This window comes from Camellia sinensis, chromosome 9, assembly GCF_055761805.1.
Source record: "Camellia sinensis isolate YWXY chromosome 9, ASM5576180v1, whole genome shotgun sequence".
NCBI classification, from domain to species: Eukaryota; Viridiplantae; Streptophyta; class Magnoliopsida; order Ericales; family Theaceae; genus Camellia; species Camellia sinensis.
This window is the reverse complement of record NC_138969.1, coordinates 194,007,877-194,016,996: the sequence shown is the minus strand read 5'-3', so window position 1 is coordinate 194,016,996 and position 9,120 is coordinate 194,007,877.

The window sequence follows — 9,120 nt, the reverse complement described above, 5'->3', positions numbered from 1 at the left end:
GACTGTGGCTGTGGGTTTGGTTTTGATTTTGGGATTTGATTTTGGATTTGATTTTAATTTTGGGTTTTGATTTTGTTTATTTGTGGTTCTAATGACCATTCCCACATGAGACCCCAAGTGGGTTTAATTCTGATGACCATTGTGATGGGTGATCTACTCCTAATTCCATGAATTTTGAGGTTGCTTCTTGAGTGTCTATTCCACATTTGACATTTGATAGACACTAAATGTGGAATAGAGCTTCTGGGTTAGTTGGGTGTCTATGTTAGAGCTTCTTGTATAGTTTTTAAGCTTCTGGGTTAGTTGATAAATGTTGATAAATGTGGAATAGAGCTTCTTGTTGTATAGTTGATAAATGTGGAATAGTTGAGTGTCTCTGTTGGCTACATATTTTGTACAAGCCAGTTACAATTCGACGCGTGGCAAAGTAAGGGTAGTACGGGAAGACCATTTAAATCTTCGATCCTGATCGTACGCGTGGCAGTTAGTATTAGTTGTTATGAGATCTAAGTAGCAGTGGATCAACAAAAAGATACAAGGTGATGTGGCATCAACGGTTACTCACATTTAAATTCAAGCCTAACTGCAAGTAATGGCGTAATGAAGCTAATCTTGAGACAACATGATCAGCGATCATGGGGGAGCAGTTCGACGGTTGGAAATACAGTTCGATGGTCATCCTTGAGCAGTATAAATAACAGAGAAGGCCCCAGAAAAGACCCGCCAGACTCAGATCCAAAAAACCAGTCGTATTCTACTTTACTTAGTTTTTACATTTCCTGTTCTTTACATTCCTATTCTTTACATTCCAGTACTTTAAATTCTACACTGCACTTCATTCATAGGAATAGTTTCAAGTAGATTGTCGTTGTAGACCTCTACGAGGCTGAGTTTGAATCATTGTAAGTTTTTCATTCTAATGAAATGCTTCAGTTGTTCTTTATTTGATTGATATTTTGCTTAATTCTCCTAAATCAAGCCACCAGTAAAAGTCCTCTTCATTGAGGCTGAGAGAACTAAAACACAATCGTCTGATAATTGGTTGGCAATTAAATTTCTGTAAGGACTGATTGATCCTTGCTGGCACGCTCGCAATTACAATAATAACCTTTGAAAGTCAAAAAGCCAACATATATTTTTGGCACGCCCGGTGGGACTAATTGAAATGGCTAGACGTAGGAGACAAGGAGAATATGAACGCCTGGAAGAAGGCGTAGAAGGAGAGGTAGAGATACCTAATCCAGAGGATAATGTGATAACACATCCTGTGGAAATCTCCATTTTATCAGAACCTATGGTCGAACAAACCAGTACTTCAGAACAAGCACCACATGTTCGTAATGTTGGACGAGACCAAGGAATTGGACCATCCACTGTCCCATCTACTCAACCATTAAATCCATGGGGTGGCTTAATAGATGCAATGGGACAACAATTAATGAACACAATGGAAATGTGGGCAACGTTAGGGCTGAGCAAGGAATCCGTGAAATCCGTAATCCGATCCAGTCCAGTCCAATCCGATAGGTTTAGATTGGTTTTTTGAATCCGTGGTTCGGTTCCGGATTGAAGAATTAAAAATCCGTAGTCCACGGATTGGTTCCGGATTGAACCCCACGGTTTCAGATTGGAACCGATCCGGACCGTATACAAATAGTCTATATTTTTATTATACATCCTCCCCCATAATATCTTCTCTTATTCCATATAAAACATAAACTCAAACCTAAACCTGCATAATATCTCCTTTTATTACTTTTGTTTGTTAGTTTTTAATTTTAATTTGTAATGGCCTAAATACTTATGGTGAAACCAATTTTCTTATGGTTGTTTAAATTTTAGAATAGTATGTCGTTATTATAGAAAGACATGTTGCTATTGTGGAACTAATATAGCTCTATGTTTATATTTTTATGAAATTAAAGTGTTATATATATATATATATATATTTTGTTATTTAATTATGTGAATCCGTGGTCCTAAACCGATCCAATCCGTATTTAAATGGATTGGTTCGGATTGGTTCCAGGATTTAAATGGATTGGATTGGTTCCAATTTTTCAAGAACCGTAAATAACGGATTGGTCCTGGTTTTACCCTAATCCGGTCTAATCCGGACCATGCTCACCCCTAGGCAACGTCCTTTTGGATCGGATGAATAACCACCAATTAACAAACGTAAGACACATGGAGGAAGTTTCGAATGTCCCTCAGCAAAGATTGGCTAGAGATAAACAGCCTATGCAAGTTAATGGACATTCTAATGGTCAAACTAGTAATCAGAACTGTGAAAGACCATCGCTTCAATCTTGGTACGAGCCTATTTCGAGGCCTATAGCAGGTCAAAATGCCTCAGTATTCAACAGTGAAGCCATGCAATTTGGTGGATCTGACCCAGTACAAGAAAATGACATAAGAATGGTTCCAAATCCCATGTTCGAAGCCATACCTAGCACAAGGGGTTTCACTAATCCCTTATTCGAATTTATACCCGCGGAGTTGGAAGGTTTTCTTACAAATGGAAGAGACACAGCACCAGTTCCAGGTCCTTTCGCAGGTCCTTTCGCAGGACAGGCTCAAAGGGGTTACCCACACCCCCAACAGCAACCTACACCGCAGGGGCAACCAGTTCCAAATATACTATCTTATGGACCAAGAGGACCACAGGCACAAGTTTACCCACCAAATCCTGTGTTTGCCCCTCTAGTAGTGGTTCAGCAGGCACAAAATATGGTCCCTAGGGACCAAATTGCTGACATCGTTAAGGAGATGTGTAGACCGATAGCTCGGGGGGTCCAGACTCCTGTGTACAGAAAACCATACCCAGAATGGTTAAATAGGGTACATGAATACCTAAGAGGTTTTAGGATACAGATTTCGCTCTTTTTTATGGGAATGGAAACAAATCAACAGTAGAGCATATTGCTAGGTTTGCTGCTCAATACGGAGAATTCACTAATAATGACTATATGAAGCTGAGACTGTTTCCAAACTCTCTAACTAGAGAAGCATTTGTATGGTACATTAACCTTACACCTGGCTCAATCCAAACTTGGCAACAAATGGAAGAGGCATTTCATGCCCAATTCTTCTAATCGAAGCCAGAGGTTTCCATGGCAGACCTGGCAAGATTGAGTCAAAGGTCTGAAGAGAAGGCTACTCAGTTTATTGCCAGATTTAAAAGGGCTCGAAATAAATGTATAGTCATCTTGCCAGAGCCAGAATTCGTAAGATTGGCTCAAAATAGCTTAAAGTTTAGGCTTCGAAAGAAGTTTGTCTCAACAGAGTTCAGGGACTTAGTGGAATTGACTTATAAGGTATCTAGCTATGAAGCTTTACTAGAAGAGGTACGAGATCGAAATAATGCATCATACAAGACATATTACAAAGATCCTAACTATGAGATTGATGCAGCAGAGATTGTGGGGAAAGAACCTGTGATCTGTGAAGCATTAATTCATAAAGATACAACAATTGACCAGTAGTTTAAAAAGAAAGACCTTCACAGGAAATACTCTTTCGATTTAACTAAGACAGATGACATTTTTGAACATTTGCTTGCAGCCAACTTCCTTAAGTTACCAAAAGGGATTAAAATTTCATCTCTTGATGAACTTAAAGGAAAAGTATATTGTAAATGGCATAATTCTTGGTCTCACTCGACTTAAAACTGTATTGTTTTTCGAGACAGGATCCAAGAACAAATTCGGAAAGGAAGTTTGAAATTCCCAGCCAAAGCTGAAAAGGCCATGGGGATCGACAGTAATCCATTTCTAGAAATTGGAGAGGTGGCTGCCAATGTCATTATGCCGGATTTTCAGAACCTGTCTTTGAAAGAATTGGAAGAAGTCAATGTGCAGATGCATGTGGCCAACCAGACAACTATCAAGAAAGACACTGGAAATCTACCAGCTATTGGACAAGGTTTCTCACACCAGAGGGAAGACTCTGAGGAAAAAGCACTGGATGACGATTCCTTAGAAGTAGCTGTAATGCAGAGGATGTGTCCTAGGTGCAGACTAAGCTACAAGTGGTTGAAAGGACTTCCAATTGATGGGAAGCAATACTACAAGGATGTGCAGAGACTGCCTAAACCAACCAATGCTTACAATAAAAGGCCACATCCATCTGGTGTCAAGCAGCAGCCATTGAGGGTTGAACCAAAAGCTGATAGGATGCATTCCAAAGGCAAGAGGCCTCTACATGAATCTAGGCCACCTAATTATTACAAAATGGAAAGCAGTCATTCTGAGAGGAGATTGGAGAGAGGTTTAGTTTATGGGATCAAAGCCAAAGATTGGCCCCCTAGACCAGCCTCACGCAAGACAGAAAGTGGACACCTTCATCGAAGGCCTGAGTTAGGCCCAAAGCATGAAGTCAGGACCCAGCAGTGGCCTTCGCAGCTAGCCTCGAAGATGACTTCGAAAGAGGAAAGAAACAATTCAACGGCAGGGTCAGTAGGTTCGTGGGTACCTGAGGTCCCAGATTGGTTTGTGATTCAGAATAAACCTAGGGAAGTGTTTACCCAAAGAGATGTAATTAGAAACCAAGGCAGGATGGTTAAGCCTTCTTTGGTGGCTCCAAACAATTGGGTGTTGCTTAACCACCCAAAAACAAAGGAACTAGATATGGTCCCTGTAATTTCTAGATCACAAAAGAGAAAAATTCAGCGTAGGTACACTCAGTACCAGCGAGACCTGAAAGAGAATGGAGAGAGTTCTTCATTGGTACAGATAGAAGGAAAGAAGAATCCAAAGTCCGACCATACTCCAAAACCAACTCTACAAGGCAAAATGGGTTGCAGCAGAGAACAGTTGGCCAAAGTTCACTCTGAACAAAAAGCCAGAGAGAAGTCCAGTTTAGCGGGATTGGAGAAGGCATTGATGGAGAGTGACAGCGAGACAGAGACAGAAATTGGCTTAGGCCAAAAGAAAGAAATGTTTGAGAAAGAAATGTTCGAAGCCTTCATGGCTGAACAAACATTTCTGGTTGAAAAACTAGTCGTGACAGACCATTCGAATGATGAAGTACCAGAGAGCAGCATGGAGGATGCTTCTGGAGTAACTGAACAAGGTGGCCAAAAGGAGAAACAAACACAGCCAACCATCCAATTTGGCTCAGTGTCAGTGAACATGGTACACATACTACCGCATGAATTCCAAGCTGGGGATGAGAATCAAGAGGGGCAAGAAATTGACCCAATTCCAGTCTCTAGCGAAGATTCACAAGTGAGTATGGTGCAAGATAATTCCGGAATGGTTACCCCAATGGAAACTGAATATGAGAGTGAAGAAGTAGTGAGTATTAACCTTTCGTATCCTTTTGAGTATCCCTCGAATTCTATGACACAGCATGTCAAGCCTTTATATATCAAGGTCTTCTTCGATAGGATACAATTGAACAGAGTCTTTGTGGAAATGGGGCAGCGGTGAACTTACTACCGAAATCTTCCTTGAAGAAATTAGGGAAAAAGAATCCCAGGTTAATCCCAACCAGTACAACCATTGCTGTTTTCGCTGGAGACAAACAGATGGCTTAAGGAATTCTACCCATCAACCTAAGTGTGGGAACCAGGGACTGCATGACGGCATTCTTCGTGATCGACAGTAATGCTAAGTACAATGCTTTACTTGGTAGAGATTGGATCCACACTAACAAATGTGTGCCTTCCTCTTTGCATCAGAAATAATGATGGCCTTGGGCAATGGAGAGACAGAGGAAATTGATGTAGATCCTCAACCTTTCATAGCCTGCGCAGACTTCGCAGAGGCTAAGTTGTATATTGAGGGGGTGACACCACTCAGTATACTGAAGAAATCTGATGGCTCAGCCAAAGTGACGGCTGATGAGGAAGTGACACACCTGAAGCACTTAGTCCAGGAGAGTGTTGATGAAGAGGTTGTTGTTAAAGATAATAATGATGCCTGGTTGTAGGCAAAGAGATGAAGCACCAGAAGCTAAGTCTTTGGCTCTAATTAAGTTTTCAATATTGGATGTAAAGTCAATAGTCCAGAAAGTGCAGAAGCAAGAGAAAGAAGCCATGATAATTGCCTACAAGTAGGAGCAGCAACAAGCCAGAGTTTTGGCCTTTGATAAATACTGTGCATTGGACATAGAAACAAAAGTCTAGGAAATACAAGAAGGAGAAGTTTTGTGGACAGACTTTGTCTATGAGGAGGAGGGTAAAGAGGTTGAATCAAAGAACCTGGGAACAGAACACAGCAAGGAGATTGCTTCGAAGCCAGAAGGAATCAAAGAAGGAGCTCCAGTAAGTTCTCAGATACAAGACCCCTTAGAAGAAATAAATTTAGGGGAAGGTTCTGTACAACAACCCATTTATATAAGTGCTTGGTTGAATACTCTTGACAAGAACCAGTTGTTGGTTATTCTGAGGAGATATAAAGATTGTTTTGCATGGTCTTATAATGAACTGCCAGGATTGGATAGGTCATTAGTGGAACATACGCTCTCTATGAAGCCTAACTTCACACCATACAAACAAAAATCAAGAAGAATGGGTCCAGAAGTGATTCAGAAAGTTAAGGAAGAAATTCGTAGACTACACAAGGCAGGCTTTATTAGGACGGCCAGGTATGTTGAATGACTATCTAATATTGTGCTTGTAGTTAAGAAGAATGGTAAAATAAGGGTATGCATTGATTTTAGAAACTTAAATCTAGCAACTCCAAAAGATGAGTATCCTATGCCTATAGTAGATTTGCTGATAGACAGTTCAGCAGGGCATCAAATTTTATCAATGATGGATGGGCACTCTGGTTATAACCAAATCTGCATTGCGGAGGAGGACGTTCACAAAAGAAGCATTCAGATATCCTGGAAATATTGGCATCTTCGAATGGATTAAAATGCCATTTGGTCTGAAGAATGCTGGGACTACATATCAGAGGGCTATGAACACTATTTTTCACGACCTCATTGGAGGGTATTTAGAGTATTATATTGATGATATTGTAGTTAAGTCTTAATCCATGGAGGAGCATCTGTTTCACTTAGAAGCAGCTTTCGAAAGAATGAGAAAGTTCAAGTTGAAACTCAATCCTCTTAAGTGTGCTTTTGGCGTATCATCTGAAAATTTCTTGGGCTATGTAGTACACAAGAAAGGAATACAGATTGACCAGAATAAAGCAAAAGCCATCATTGAAGCCAGACCCCCATCAAGTAAGAAGAAATTACAAAAGTTCCTTAGACAGCTTAATTTTCTTCGAAGATTCATTTCTAACACTGCAGGAAAAACTAAAGTATTTTCTTCCTTGTTGAGGTTAAGAGATGAAGAGGAATTTGTATGGACAGCAGAGCATCAAATTGCTTTCGAAGAAATCAAAGCCTACTTGGCCAACCCTCCAGTGCTGATGCCACTAAAGGGCGATAAGCCTTTGAAGTTGTACATAGCTGCAGCAGAAGATTCATTAGGAGCTTTCTTAGCCCAAGACAATGAAGAAGGCATAGAGCAAGCTGTTTATTACCTCAGTAGGTTTTTAAATTCTTGTGAATGTAAATATTTAGTTGTAGAAAAGCTGTGCCTTGCATTGTATTTTGCTGCAATGAAATTAAGATATTATCTTTTGCCTACAATTGTCTCGGTAATTGCAACCACAGATTTGGTTAAGTATATGTTATCGAGACCTATGTTAAGGGGAAGAATTGGCAAATGGGTATTAGCCTTGTCATAATTTCATTTAGAATATGTTCCCCAAAAGGCAGTGAAAGGACAAGTTTTAGCCAAATTTTTGGCAGACCATCCATCTCAAACAGAGAGCCAAGAGATAATGGAACTTGGTATGGCTAGTGTTGAGCCATGGAAAATGTGGTTCGATGGATCGAAAGCCAATGGCCTAACTAGAATTGGTATAGTGATTAAGTCACCACAAGGAATAGAAACCACACATGGTTTCAGAGTGGATGAAACTACTTGTTCTAATAATCAAGCTGAATATGAAGCCTTGATAGTGGGATTAGAAATTCTTATTGGATTACAAGTACATGCAGTTGACATATTTGGAAATTCTCAATTGGTAGTTAACCAAGTGAAAGAGATTTTCAAATGTCAAAGTATAAGCATGTTGCCATACTATGTTGTTGCATTACATCTGCTTTCTCAATTTCAAATAGCAAATGCAACTCATGTCCCAAGATTCTTGAATAATAGAGCTAATGATGTGGCTCAAAAAGCTTCGAATTTCAAGAGAAGGGATAATACTCAAAGGGACATAAGCCAAACAACATACCAGAAATCTATACTACCCTTAAATAAAAGGAATGTGGTCTTGCAAGTTAATCATAATGACTTACAGGAACAAGATTGGAGGCATCCAATAATCGCTGGCCCATCCTCAAAGGCCAGCAGAAAAATTAAATTGTAATCTATGCAATACATCATATATAACAATGTTCTCTACAAAAGGGGAGGAGATGGTTTATTGCTGAAATGTTTAGGTCCAAAAGAAACATTAACAGCTATGGCTGAGGTTCATGAAGGCGTCTGTGGTGCTCATCAGCCTAGTGTAAAAATGAGATGGCTACTTCGAAGGCATTCCTACTATTGACCAATTATCCTTAAAGACTGCATAGAATATGCAAAGGGTTGCCAGGCATGTCAAAAGCATGGCACAATAAGGCATGTGCCCATAATTGACCTGCATACAGTAGTAAAGCCTTGGCCATTCAGAGGATGGGCCATGGATATGATGAGGAAAATACACCCACCCTCTTCGAAGCATCATTGTTTCATTTTAGTGGCTACTGATTACTTTACCAAGTGGGTCGAAGCTAAGCCATACAAGGCTGTAGACCAGACTGAGGTCATTGGATTCATCAAACTATAACTCTTGATAATGGGACTGTGTTCGACGGGAAAATGGTGAAGTCTTTTGTGGCAGAGTTTGGAATTAGCCTTGTTAATTCCATCCCCTATTATGCACAAACCAATGGCTAGGCTGAATCATCCAATAAGTCCTTGAAGAAATGAATACAAAAGGTTGTGGAAGACAATCCTAAGGATTGGCATAACTTATTGTTGGATGTATTGTGGGCTTATAGAACTTCTCCAAGGTCAAGAACATGAGTTACTTCTTATGCCTTGGTGTATGGGCATGATGTTGT